At 42.0% G+C, this 14786-nt stretch overlaps 1 protein-coding gene across 4 annotated transcripts in view; it reads right to left on the minus strand.

Moving 5' to 3' along the window:
* Positions 1 to 14786, minus strand: part of LOC121310929 (cyclin-Y-like) — a 70432-nt gene that overhangs the window by 30933 nt on the left and 24713 nt on the right. The gene's annotated exons all lie outside the window — the stretch shown is intronic.

The following is a 14786-nucleotide window of genomic DNA, read 5'->3' on the forward strand; positions in this document are numbered from 1 at the left end:
CGAATATCATGCAATATTAGGTTGTGTGAACTGTCTAACCTAACAGATTACTGAGAAATCCACAGGGTGATGGAAACATTTTCTTCTCTGAATCTCTACTGTTAGCTCCTGGGTTACATGGTTTAATGGCAGCTCATTAAGTTAAAGCACCAAGTTAATGGAGGCCACCCTGCCTTGTTAAAACAATACTGTTTTTATATTTTTCTGACATCCACCATACAGTCAGCTCTGCCACTGTGGCATAGCAAGCACTCACAGACAACACTGAAGGCATTACCAGTGTAGAGAATACTACAAGGCTCAGCCCATTATGTAACATACAAACTTGATTATTGAAATTCTAAAACAAATACTTGATCACTGCCCACAGATAGACTATCAGTGTGCCATAGGCAGGATAGTTCATTGGATGGAAAATCAGAACAAACTGTGTACTTACCAACCAGTCTGTTCAGAACTCATTTTTACTGGAATAGTTCGTAGGCAAGGCAAATTATGTTTAAAGCATAAACAATAGAAAATTGTACCAAAAAACACATACTACTAAACACCTAATGGCTCATTTTCTGTATAACCTCTGCTCACAAGCCAATTGTTTTAAGCAGAATGTCCAGACCAAGCAATAACACCTTCTACTGTGTGTGGCTATACAGCTGTCCAGCCCGTTTCACAGGAATGAGTTGAGAGAGCAAGGGAAGGATAACTTATCAACGTCATTTGACTCTTGCATACAGCTTTGCGCAGGTGTTTCCCTTGAACTGATGTCTAGCCAAGATGTGGTATTCTCCCTTTTCAGCAATTAATCAAGCGTTACCATTTTCCACTCACAGCACCGTCAGGGACACAAACAGGGCTTAGCGTACAGATAATACAGGTTTGGAATGTCCAGGAGTCAAGTGAAACCGCTATTCAAACTACAGTCATTTACACAAAATGACTGTGTCCTATTACTGTTATTCTACCACTTTACCCCTTCCCTGTCAGTTTCAACTCAGAAATGAAAAACACCTGCCACGTGTACTCTGTAATATATAAAAGCTGCATCTCCCTGTTGCAAGTCAGTTTCAGCCAAGTGGGTCAACACAGTACCTATCTTGCAGACTACTTTATGGTTAAGGGCAGATAATAGGTGCTTGGTTGACAGGATGCTAACTCTAAGACTGCACACAATTACTTGTGTTTCATGCAGAACTTGTGTCTCAAAAGTGAGACATCTTAGAAACATACTACCACTCAAAAGTTGCTTATTAAATTAGAGGGAGAAACATACTGTATCAGCTTAAACATCTTAAAGATTTGTAACTCTGAATGAGTCCTGTCCTGGATACAGATGCATACACTTTTTACAATGTGTTGTCCAACCAGCATATATCTAGGATTGTGATTCATACAAGCTGGAATGAACTCAAAAGAAAAAAATAATGCATTCCTGAAATCCACAGCTGGAGCAATACCTGTACGAGCAAGGAAACTGAACAATGAAATACCTCACTTACATGTAGTCAATCCTGACTTAAGAGTACTGCACTCAGCTATTGTCATAGAACATCTAAAAGTGAATTTGCACTAGCCTGGATTGTTATAATAATTACAGCACTTATGTTCACAGTTCCCAACTTGCAGAATTTGTAGTTGCTTTTTTTTTTAACACATTTATTTTTGTAAGTTAATTTGCATTTGCCTTGAACCTTACATTTGATTTGTTGACTTTAAAATGTTTTAAGATACAGTTACAGACCCAGCTGTTTCATTCTTTATACTCACAGGTTACCATCCCAGAGTTCACTGCTGCTGCTGCAGTGTTATTACCCTCCTGATTCAATGGTATATTTACAGAGATGCTAAAGGTTAACACCACAGTTATTTCTTCAACTGACAGGCTGCCAGCAAGTCAAACAAATAACAGCATGGCTTAACCTCAAAAATAGGACTTAACTCTTTTAAGTCCATATTTCTTTATTGTTATGGGGTAGACCCCTGCACTAGAATGTGTTATTAAAGCACAAACATGATGCCTAGACCAACTTGGGTTTGTTAGGTATTATTTGTTTTGTTTTTTTTTTGTAGGGGGGGGGGGGGGGGGTTCAGATACTGCTGAAAGACATCACTGCACATTTTCACTGGTCCTGTGCTTTCACTGACTGTAACACCCTTTATATATAATATATTTAAAGAGTAAGTGATAATAAGAATAAAGAATACAAAACGACTCCCTCTGCCTGAAAAAAATATCTGAAATACATAGGACAAGCTTTCAACAAAAGATGTATCTTAGCAACCAACATCAAAAAACTGATACACACTATCAACACCCTTATCTATAATGGGAAGCCAACACCTGTGCTCAGTGTTTGCTTGATGAACAAAATAGCATTTAAAGTGAGATCAGGTTAACAGGACCCTTCATCACATGAATTTATTTATTTATCTAAAAAGGTCTAGAATAATACATTCAGATCTGTCAACTATGACAGAGATCTCATGCTGATAAAGTAAGCTAAGCAGATTCCATCACACTTCTTTTCACATGGATTTCACCATATTGCCACATGTCCAATACAGAAGCCCTCCATACCAGTGTGCATCAGTGATAAATGGGAGAGGCAGGGTCGAAGCAATTGTGCTTTCACATTTATTCTCTCTTAAGACCTTTGTAGCACAAACCTTTCTGCATGCACACATACACCCACCCACCCTCACCCCAGAGAGGCAACCCTAGCAAGCTGGAAGTCAAAACTCACTTTCAGAGAGCCATCGTTTTTCATTTGCCCTCCAGAGATTTGTTCCCTTGCCCCTGTAACATCCTTGAGAATACAAAATAAAAATCACAATTACTACATTTCTGTCACCAGGTGGAGGCACTTGTTCCCTTCAACGATACTGTAGTTACTGTACATCGCCACATATTGGTCTGATGTTCAAAATATTTTTAAAAAAGGCAGGGATGGAAATAAATCTTCCATTGCATAACATTGCATTGATCCATTCCTGGTTTTACTTTGAGTTTAATAAGACACACCTGACCTTGTTACCTGTACACAGTGGCTAATCAAGCTTGCAGTGTGCTTTTCTTATTTCCATCCCTATTGTGTTAAGTCCTGTTGTCTTTATTAGAGGTCTCTGATCCAGCTACTGGTTGGCGCAGCCTTGCCTAGATTCTGATGTCTGGCAGGAACAGGGTTCAAAGCTGCCACTGCACTAATGAATCAATTAGCTGTACCGCCTACGCTGAGCTTTTTCTTGGGGCCCATCACCCCCACAATCAATGGCTGTCACTCTAGAGCATCACTCACCTGGAAACGTACGTTCTACAGATTATAAAAGAGGCTCTTATACTGTATAAAGCAGAACACAGCAAGCAATATCTTTAACACAAATGAAAAGGGATCAGTGCAAATACAGTAAGAGGTAAAAAACTGGATTTGAAAGCATTATGTTTACACTGCTAGGATTACTGTTATTATTGAAATGATACCACGTGTCTTGTCAAAGCTGTTGCAATCGAAAAGGGCCCTTTTTTGCAATAACAGTATCAGTTACATAACAACAAAGAACCAATTGAAGCTGTCTTTTAAGATGCTTTTGTGGACCCAACAGAATTGTTATTTAGTTACCTGGCAACACCAACAATAAAACCCACATAAGAACAGAGCAAACTATAACTTGCATCGCGTAAATGGTTCAGTCTTCTGAGAAGATGCACTTGAAGATGCTGATGAGGAGAGCCTGTGCTTTCATGTGATTGGACAATTGCACCCGAGCTGCCAAAAAAGGTAAAAAAACCTAAAATGCAGCCTGTAAATCGATTTTGGCTCCTCTGAGTTTTAATTCCTAAAACACGTGAATCACCAAAAAGACTCATTTCAAGGGGAGCAGATGCTTTTTTTATGCCAAGGAAAAAAAAACAGCAATTAATTTACAAGCTTTTCTAACAAGCATAGCAGGACACCAAGCCAACAGCAATAATAGCGCTTTTCAGCTTGCAGTGTGTGTGTATGCTTGCATGTGAGTGTGTCTGTGTGTGCGTGCGTGTCAAATCTCATCACAAAAGTGTGAAGAATTAGCATATGACAAGGTTACAGTGACTATTCATGCCAGCTGTTATAAAATAAATAGAGCAATCCTAAATAATTACAAAACAAAATATGCAGTCATCTGTAAATGTACGCTAAATAAAACAGCAGATTATTCTTGCAGGTCTTTCAAGTAAATACATATTCAGTGAAAATGTTTTTTGTGTGATATTTGTGGGGGACTACAAAGGGTGCAACTTAATGTCTGGCCAATGACGGAATTAGATTAAAGAAAGTAAAAAAAAAAAAGTGGAGTATTGATATTGTATCCATACTCCATGGTATCGTCTGATATTGGACCCAGTTTATGAAAAAATGCTACACAAGAATACAAGTACAGCATCATCAAATAATGATCACGCCGATTTCTAGATATGCTTTAACATTACTCTATTTTACAAACACGAACATTGATTTATTTTTGGATCACTATGATATTCCATGATCTTTCCCCCCACAAGCTAGACATTAATTTATGAACTGCAGCACTGCACAGCTCCGTATGAAAGAGGGGAGTGTAAATTATTAATGGAGTGTTCAAAATAAACATTGATTTTTGTTATTCCCTGAATTGGCAGCCTCTGAAATCTAGCAGCTTTCCCTGCTTCCCTGCCCACGACAATGCTGTCGGCATGAGAGGAGTGGGCGAGATGAACTGCCAAAACGATTGTGTGTCTCGGGGCTTTCTCTTCTGCAGGAAACTTGGCAGGAAGAGAATCAAGGAAAATGACATCCAGGGAACTCCCTGGGAGAGCTGGCCATGCACGCTCGCTTCCATTTCAGCAACAGCTGTGTTTTTAACGTTTCGTTTTCTAGTGTCCTAAACTCAGTCTAAAATCAAAAGCAAGCCTTTAACATCAGCTATTAGGAACTGGAACGGCACTGATGGGCCTCCTCTCGTTTGTACATTCTGTTACCTTAATCTTGCCACTGATCAGTATGCCACATTCCAAAAACGTATGTCATGAAGCCATGCTTCTGTAATGGGTATCTGGTAATCAACACATGAATAGCTTGTTTAGAGTATATGACATGCTATACATTGATGCATATGAATATAGATCACATGTAGATTACTGTACAGAATACTTAATATAATTTTGGGTTTGGAAAGAGCCCAAATATGAAATATATTCTATAGTAAATGTTTTTGGATCTTTTTGCCTGGAGGTTGTAGACCTCTTGCCGCTTCTTTCTTAGCAACAGCTATCGAATCTGTCCTTTTCTCACTACTTATTCAACTCAACTCCTGCTCCAAGGTCTTGTGCTCTCCAAATTGCCTACTGTAACTCTTTCCTTGCTGGTGTCCTTGCTTTGGCTATCTACTCCCTTCAGCTCATTCAAAAATTCTGCTGTTTGTCTCATATTCTCCCAACCTAGCACTCTCATTCTACCCCTCTGCTACCACCCTCCACTGGCTACCTATCTGCTCGCATTCAATTCAAGACCTTTGTTCTTGCCTACCGCTCTCTTCACCACACTGCCTCCTCCTACCTCCAATCCCTCGGGTCTTCCTACACCCCCTTCGCTCATCCTCTACTGGCCGACTGGTCATGCCTTCCCTCCACTCTCCATCCTCCTGTGCCTGCTCTTTCTCTTCCCTAGTGCCGCTGTGGCGGAACCAGCTATCGGAGAACTTGAGTACTGCTCTGTCTCATCGCCTTCCATCGCCTCCTCAAGACCACCCCCCCCCCCACTCGTTTAAAAAAAATCACAATTAAGGTTTTGCAAGACATATCATTCTTCTCAGTACCTCATGTAATCCAAATCAAATTTTCAGCTCAGGGATGCTAAATTTAACTACATTTCTTCTGAAAGGTGTAATTATCTTGTTTGAATGCAGCTGCATTCTCTTAAAATAATTTGTCAGTGCCACTCGAGCTATCAAGTGCAAAGTATTTTGCAATTATTTAATTTAAACCTGGATTTACCTTAAAAACCTTTTTTTAAAAATGACTGCATATGATTCAAGTATCTTGTTACTTTTTTAAAACTTTAAATATCGGATTTAAATATCACAACTTATGATTTGTTTGAAGTTAGAGATATTTTATGTCACTTAACTAGTAAAAAGATTTAAGACACTTAAATCAAACTAAAATAAATATCTGTCTGAACTCCAGAGCAACACACTCATAGTGGAAGCAGCTCCTTTAAATGATTCCCAGACTGATTGTAGAATGGTGATGCATTGTTTAGGACTTTCTTCGGAACACAGTATTAAAAGTGAATCCGGAATACCTGCCTGTCTGTCTGTGGGTTCGTAGGCATGTCAAATCAATCCTTACATGTCTATATCTGTCATGTTACTGATGCTATCATTGGGGATGTAAAGTATGAAGAGTATGTCAGCTTTCTGTTACACAGACATTCACCATATGTTTTGCTTATGTTGGTATCCCTTGCCCTATTTATTTATTTATCATGCCATCTTGTTCTCAGGCTTGTCTGCTCTCTCTATCTAATCAGACTGGCATCACTATCCAGAAGCGCACTGGCAGCCAGCCTTGCAGTTCTGATCTGCTCCCAAATGCCAGACAACTGTGCACCACGGTGAAGGCTTTTGGATCACAACATATCAGCTCTGCAGCTGGTTTCTGTCTCTAACACTGACTTCAGGAACAGAACTGTCCATAACGAATGCTATGACAAGACAAGCCTTTAAAACAAGCTACCGGGGACGCCACTGTAGAACTCCCAGCTCTTTTGCTCAATGCCAGAATTGGTCTCTGAAGCCCACTTATAGCTAAATATTTAATAAGCTTTCAACAGAAATAGTCTGTCCCTTGGTTATAATTTATGTTTACTGACTCTGGATGTTACTGCTTCATGCATACAAGTGTCATGGTTACAGGCTTGAAACTCACTCACTCTCTCTCTCTCTCTCTCTCTCTCTCTCTCTCTCTCTCTCTCTCTCTCTCTCTCTCTCGTGGAGGATTGTGGGAAGGGCTTGCAGAGAGGTGGAACGCCGGTGAGGTAGAACCGGGAAATTTAAAACTTTATTTATTTATTTATCTATATATCTATCTATTTATTTATTTATTTTGTTTTGATAGTTACTTAATTGTTCTTTTTGGGTGTTTGTTTGTTCGTAGGTTAGTGGTGTGTGTGTGTTTGTTTGTCTGTCTGTAGGGTGGTGGTGTGTGTTTGGAGATCCCGTTATGGGGTCTCGTTCAGGAGGGCTGGGGGCTCTCGTCCACAGACACTGGGTCCGTTGCCTGCCTGACTCCAGGGTTTCGATGGAGGAGTGCCTGCTGGCAGTAGGAGAAGTGGTGGGGTTTGAGAATATTATGTCGGCGTCAAGAATGAATAAAGCGCTGGTAATATTTTTAGTGGAGGTGTCTCTGGAACACAAGCTGGTAGAGGAAGGATTTACAGTGAAAGGTGAATTTGTTCAGGTTTCCCCTCTAGTAACCCCGGTTACGAAAGTTATTATTTCTAATGTGCCTCCGTTTTTAAAAAATGAGCAATTAGAAAAGAATTTAGCTCGTTCTGGTAAACTGGTGTCCCCGATTGAGGGAATCCCGCTGGGGTGCAAAAATGACAGTGTTAGGTACGTCATGTCGTTTAGAAGGCAGGCGTTTGTATTATTAACTGATCCTAGTCAAGTTATTAATGTTGCCTGGAATTTTAACGTGGAAGGGATTAATTGTGTGGTTTTTGTCAGTTCGAAGATGATGAGGTGTTTTTACTGTGGAGAACAGGGACACCAGAGGAAAGCCTGCCCGAGGCTAAAGGAGGCTGGAGCGGAGACAGGGCAGGATCAGGGCGGAAGTCGGGGGTGTTGGGGGTGAAAGGGAGGAAGAGTCGGCTCCTGCATCGCAGCCGCAGAGCGAGCCCGTGCTGACCGAGGAGGGGGCGATCCAGAAGGAAACCGGAGCAGAACCACCAACACCACGGCCTCGCACAAAAAGACCCAGCCGCAGTCTGTCACTGACGGGTTCGGAGGATAATACAACTACTACTGAGAATGGTGAAGAACCATTCAAGGTAGTAGCGAAAAAGACACGATTTCAATGGAAGGCCAGTGCAGAACTCCGAACCCGTGCAGACAGGGAGACTGCGGGCTCCAGGCGGGGCGTCAGTCCCTCCCAACGCGGAGGAAGTGAGCACAGCACAGGGTGAGCCGGGCGCTGTGCAAGACTCTCCGCTAGCTGAATCTCAGCCGCCTGAAACAGTGACGGCTGTGGCAGAGACCGGTGTCGAGGAGTCGGAGGGAGCTGCGGAGGAGCGGATTCTCGGGGGCGAGTGAGAGGACAGCGCGGATGAGATGGAGGGGGAGCTCTCTGACTCCTCGCTTATCTCAGACATCCCTGATAGCCAACCCGTCAGTAAGAAAAAGTTATACACGCTTGAGCAGGTAAATGATTTTATGATAGAAACAAAAGGGAAAAGGGGAGTAGAAATAGAGAGTTTTTTCCCTGATCTAAGGTTATTTATTATTATCAATTTATAACAAGGAAAGCCACAATAGAAGAATTTGATCAGCAAAAACGTTACAGATTTTAAAAAATTGTTCAGAAAATTAAAAAGGATCTTAATAGTGGTTCAAAATCTCTTGTTTAAAAATGGCTGTGTTTTATTAAAATTATTTTATTACTTGTTTTAGTCTGTTAGTTTTTTTAGCTATGATGGAAAGGTGCGTTTTTGTTTCTTTTAATCTAAACGGCTGCAGACAGTCTTTTAAAATGACACAAAAGTAGGAGGAGTGGCAAACACTGTTGCAGCAGCAAAGGTCATTCAAAATGATCTAGACAAGATTCAGAACTGGGCAGACACATGGCAAATGACATTTAATAGAGAAAAGTGTAAGGTACTGCACGCAGGAAATAAAAATGTACATTATAAATATCATATGGGAGATACTGAAATTGGAGAAGGAATCTATGAAAAAGACCTAGGAGTTTTTGTTGACTCAGAAATGTCTTCATCTAGACAATGTGGGGAAGCTATAAAAAAGGCTAACAAGATGCTCGGATACATTGTGAAAAGTCTTGAATTTAAATCAAGGGAAGTAATGTTAAAACTGTACAATGCACTAGTAAGACCTCATCTTGAATATTGTGTGCAGTTCTGGTCACCTCGCTATAAAAAAGATATTGCTGCTCTAGAAAGAGTGCAAAGAAGAGCGACCAGAATTATTCCGGGCTTAAAAGGCATGTCATATGCAGACAGGCTAAAAGAATTGAATCTGTTCAGTCTTGAACAAAGAAGACTACGTGGCGACCTAATTCAAGCATTCAAAATTCTAAAAGGTATTGACAGTGTCGACCCAAGGGACTTTTTCAGCCTGAAAAAAGAAACAAGGACCAGGGGTCACAAATGGAGATTAGACAAAGGGGCATTCAGAATAGAAAATAGGAGGCACTTTTTTACACAGAGAATTGTGAGGGTCTGGAATCAACTCCCCAGTAATGTTGTTGAAGCTGACACCCTGGGATCCTTCAAGAAGCTGCTGGATGAGATTCTGGGATCAATAAGCTACTAACAACCAAACGAGCAAGATGGGCCGAATGGCCTCCTCTCGTTTGTAAACTTTCTTATGTTCTTATGTTCTTAAAAGGGCGCAGCTAGTAGAGTTTTTAGAGCAGAAGCAGGCGGGGGTGGTGTTTCTGCAGGAAACGCACTTGGATCAGGAGAATGAGGAGGCGTGGCGAGCAGAGTGGAAGGGGCTGTGCGTGATGAGTCACGGCGCCAGTACTAGTGCAGGAGTAGCCATGCTTTTTAAACCCAGCCTGGGGGCAGTTTTACTAGATATGGATGAAATCGAGAAAGGGAGGATTTTAAAAGTAAGAGCTAGGCTGGGCAGTACAGTGTATGTGTTTATTAATATTTATGCCCCCAATAGACGGGAGGAATGAATTTTATTTTTTAAGAAATTAAAGCAAGCTCTTTTAAATATTCATAATAATGATGTGGTGGTACTAGGAGGAGATTTTAATTGTACTGTTAATTTTAATATTGATAGAAATAATGATGAACCACATCCTCAGTCCTCCAGAGAGTTGGCTGCATTGCTAGAGTCCAGTGACCTGGTTGATATATGGAGATGCCTGCACCCCAGTTCAAGACAATACACCTGGTCTCAGTATCACATAGACAGTGTATATAGAGCAAGACTAGACCGGTTTTATACTTCTAAAAACGATTTAAATAAATTTATCAAAGCAAGAATCATCTCCAGTAGTCTCTCTGACCACCACTGTCTATTAATTACAGTAATAATTCAATCAGAACCCCACAGAGCATCTTACTGGCATTTCAATGTAAAATTATTACAAGATGTAAAATTTAAGCAACAATTCAAACTTTTTTGGATAATTTGGAAAAAAGAAAAAGCACAATATAAAGATTTAAGACAGTGGTGGGACATTGGCAAAATACAAATTAAATGTTTTTTGTCAACAATATACTATAAATGCAACCAGGTCACTGAACACAGCCGTGAGAGAACTGGAGTCCAAAATCTTCCTCCTAGAGGAAAGTTTAAATTCAGAATTTAAAGAACAGACCCTGGAGAACCTAAAAGAGCAGAAAATCGCGCTGGGGAGCTTGCTGAAGGAAAGAGTGAAGGGGGCGATTGTGCGTTCCAGATTCATGGAGTTGAGAGATATGGATGCCCCCACTAGTTTCTTCTTCAACCTGGAGAGGAAGAGAGCGGACAGTAGACAGCTGTGCTGTATCAGGACTCCTGGTGGGAAAGAACTGCACACCCGGGAGGAAATCAGCAGAGAGGCGGTGCGTTTTTACAAGGAACTTTATAATAAAGAACTGTGCAACATAGAGGACACTGAGCGGCTGCTCCAGGGGTTACCCAGCCTCAGTGAGAAGGAGCAGATTCAGCTGGACGCACCGCTGACCCACCAGGAGATGACCGCCGCTGTCAAGCAGCTCTCCAGCGGAAAGGTTCCCGGGATCGATGGACTGCCAGCAGAATTTTATAATAATTTCTGGGATATAATGGGGGAGGATTTGCTCCAGGTTCTGAGAGAGAGCCTCAGCCACAAGGAACTGCCTCTTAGCTGCCGTAGGGCGGTGGTTACACTGCTGCCCAAGAAGGGAGACCTTTGCCAGCTTAAGAATTGGAGACCTGTGTCAATTTTATGTTCTGATTTAAAGATTTTATCCAAAACAATCGCTAATAGATTAAAAAGTGTTATTGGAACTGTAATACATATGGATCAAACATATTGTATACCGGGTCGCTCTATATTTGATAACTTATTTTTTATTAGAGATTTTTTAACTGTAAGTGATATTTGTGATTTTAATGTAGGAATGGTCTCCCTGGATCAAGAGAAGGCTTTCGACAGAGTCGACCACACCTACCTCTTTCATACACTGGAAGCCTTCGGGTTCGGTCCTGGTTTTATTTCTTATATTCGGCTTTTATATTCCAACATTTTTAGTATTTTAAAGATCAACAATGGGCTGAGTCAGCCCTTCCCAGTGTGCAGGGGTATAAGGCAGGGCTGTGCCCTGTCTGGTATGCTGTATTCACTGGTTATAGAGCCCCTGCTGCACCTGCTGAGGGTCAGGTTAGCTGGATGGACAGTGCCCTCCTCGCCCTCCACACCCTCCTCTGCCACAGTGAAGGTGTCTGCCTACGCAGACGATGTGACTGTGTTTGTGAGTGGGGATGCAGATGTCCAAGCGCTGCAGCAGACTCTAAATGAGTTCCAGAGAGCATCTTCTGCCAGAGTAAACTGGGCAAAATGTGACACCTTCCTGTCAGGCAGCTGGGATGAGGGCACCCCTCCTTTCCTGCCTGAGGGGCTGAAATGGAACAGAACAGGTATTAAAGTGTTGGGGGTGCACCTCGGAACAGAAAACTACATGAAAAAGAACTGGGAGGGTTTGTTGGACAGGGTGAGGGGGCGGCTGCAGAGGTGGAAGGGACTGCTGGCTCAACTGTCCTTCAAGGGCCGGGTGCTTGTTATTAATAATCTGGTGGCCTCTAGCTTGTGGCACAAGCTGGTATGCCTGGACCCACCCCAGGGCCTGGTGAAGGAGATCCAGAGAGTGTTGCTGGAGTTCTTTTGGAGCGGGAGACACAGTTTGAGGCCGGCAGTCCTCTACCTCCCTAGTGATGAGGGGGGGCAGGGGCTAGTCAGCATTTTCAGCAGGGTGGCAGCCTTCAGACTGCAGGCGGTTCAGAGACTCCTGTACACTGAGGAGGAGGCTCATTGGAAGAGGCTGGCCTGTTTCCTTCTCGATAAAGTTGGGGGGCTGGGGTTAGGAAAACACCTGTTTTTAATTGAGAACACCAGTTTTAGTAAAGCAGGACTTCCTCCTTTTTATCAAAGTATTTTAAAAGCCTGGCAGCTAGTGAGGGTAGAAAGGGATGTGGAGTCCTTGACAGGGCAGGACCTGTTTGAGGAGCCCCTATTTTTTAATCCACTCTTTCCAGTTAAGTTCCTCCAGTCAATGACGCTCTGTGCCAGTTTTTTAAAAGCAAGTGTAACCAGGGTGGTTCACCTGTTAAACCTTGAGCTCTCCTGCTGGCTAACTGCCTCCCAGCTAACTGCACAGCTAGGCTGGCACTCAGAGAGGCTTGCAGAAAGACTGATGGGTGAGTTGAGGGGCTGCCTCTCCCCGCGGCTCAAGGCAGTCCTGAGGGAGGAGTTGTCCAGAGGCACAGAGCAGAGACAGCTTTCCTTATTTCCAGGAATGACTGTGTCACCAGCAGTAGGTGAGGAAGGCGAGGGAGTGGAGAGAATGGAGGGACTTTGCTTAAATTGCAGAATGTGGATGAATGGAAAACATATATACAAATTGTGTGTTAAAGCCACAGTATAGTAGGCTAAGTGGTTTGGTAGACTCTAAGTGGCGAGCTTACTTGGCTGTAGAGGAGGGGCACAGGCCCCTGAATATTTTCTTTCAAGAGAATTTCAGATGTCTGCCATGGTGTCATATAAACAGCACATGATCATTCCATGTTACACTGCTAATATCAGACTGATCTGATATCAGACTTATGGCAAGCCGAAGATGATTGTGGTTACGGGCAAATCTTAATGCACAGAAGTTTGTTAAAAAAAGTAGTCTGATAAGAACTCCTCTAATGCAAAACATTTTCATGGCCTCCAATTTCCAGTACACCGTCCCTGCAAATACAGCCTATTGAACTGAACGTATGGATGTCTAGAAAAAAGATGCCCATTGTCGGAGCAGCCATGTGAAGCCTATTAGCAAATCCATTATAATCTGCCCTGGCTAATGGTACAGAACTGTATGAATAACCATCAAACACAAAACTACACAGATAAAACCAACCCCCTTTGTAAACGGCAATAATGAAAACACATGAACAATCAATACTGCCTGCAGTAATATTCCAGAATACCATGTGAACCACGTTTACCAAGTAAAGACTGTCCATCCAGCCAGTTAAGAGTTCTCTCAAAAACACTTGCTTTTCAAATCGCCTGCTAAATGAGCACACAAGCTCTTTATCATGCAGTATCAATTGCACAGCTGCCCTGCTGCGATACAATGTAAGAAGCCATTTAATCCTTAGGTTAGGTTAATCCTGGAGGAATGACTTTTACAAGCACATGACTACAGTCTATTGCGGTTCGAAAAGATAAGATTGACAGCAAATAAGAGCATTCGTTAACATTAATGTAAACAACCCATATAAACAAGCCTTATAACACCCTCCTCAGGAGAACCGTTGGAGATTCAAAATCTCATGTAATGTGTTATTCAAGCATAACCCAATGGCTCAGTATCAAACCACAGTTTATTAACAGAATCCAAAAACATTACAAATTTACAAGAGGCTTCATGTTGGCTTTTTCAACTCAGGAGAGAAGGCGGTAAAAAGACAATTAAATAAACACTGCAAGGCGGTTTTGGTGCACTATCAGACTTTATTTTAGAGGCACAATAGATATTCTGTTGTGAACAGAGCTGCATTCAGGTGCCACATGACTTGCATCATATGCGCTTCACAGAAAGCTGTTCTCGCTCCTGATTGGTTGATGTATTAAAAGCAGATGTATCTACTGTCCTAACACACAGGGGTATTTCTAACTTCTGCGAGTCAAGGTTACAGCTTATAGTTATAGCTCCAGATTTCAAACAGGAGCCTTATTGTGTTACACTGATTACAACTCACAGGAGGGAAAAAACCTAGGAGTTTCACAAAAAAAAAAAAAAAAAAATTTAAACAAATCAACACACCAAATGGGACTCTGCATCTTTAAGCATGTACCAGAGCCCTGTGCTGGCTGTGACATCTCTGAGGAAACGGCTGGTATTCTGAAAGGTTTTCTTGGACTAATACAGGGTGGCTGGGCCTCTTACGACTGGGAAAGACGTACTGCAGAGCTACACAATGGGGATTGTTAATCATAGGAAAGAGTAAATCAAACCAGCCTGTTCAAAGGGTTATCGAGTTTACACAGGACTGTCTCCTACGCACAGCACTTTGTGAAGCAGGAAGGGGTTCTATAGGCAGGTTTCCATATCAAGACAAAACGGGCCAGGCATAAGGCTGGCGAAGCTGCTCTCAATTAGCCAGTTGTCTGTACCACACTTTGCTAAACAAATGGCATTCTGCCGCATCTGTTTTTTTTTTTTTGTTTGTTTGTTTTAATATGATGACAGGGAACAGAACAAGGTATTTGTTTACTGGATGTGAAAAATAAAAATGCATGCTTTTCACATTTGAACAGGCAGTTTATGTGAGGGGGGGTGGGTAACAGC

The sequence above is a fragment of the Polyodon spathula genome, chromosome 3 (genome assembly GCF_017654505.1).
Source record: "Polyodon spathula isolate WHYD16114869_AA chromosome 3, ASM1765450v1, whole genome shotgun sequence".
NCBI lineage: Eukaryota > Metazoa > Chordata > Actinopteri > Acipenseriformes > Polyodontidae > Polyodon > Polyodon spathula.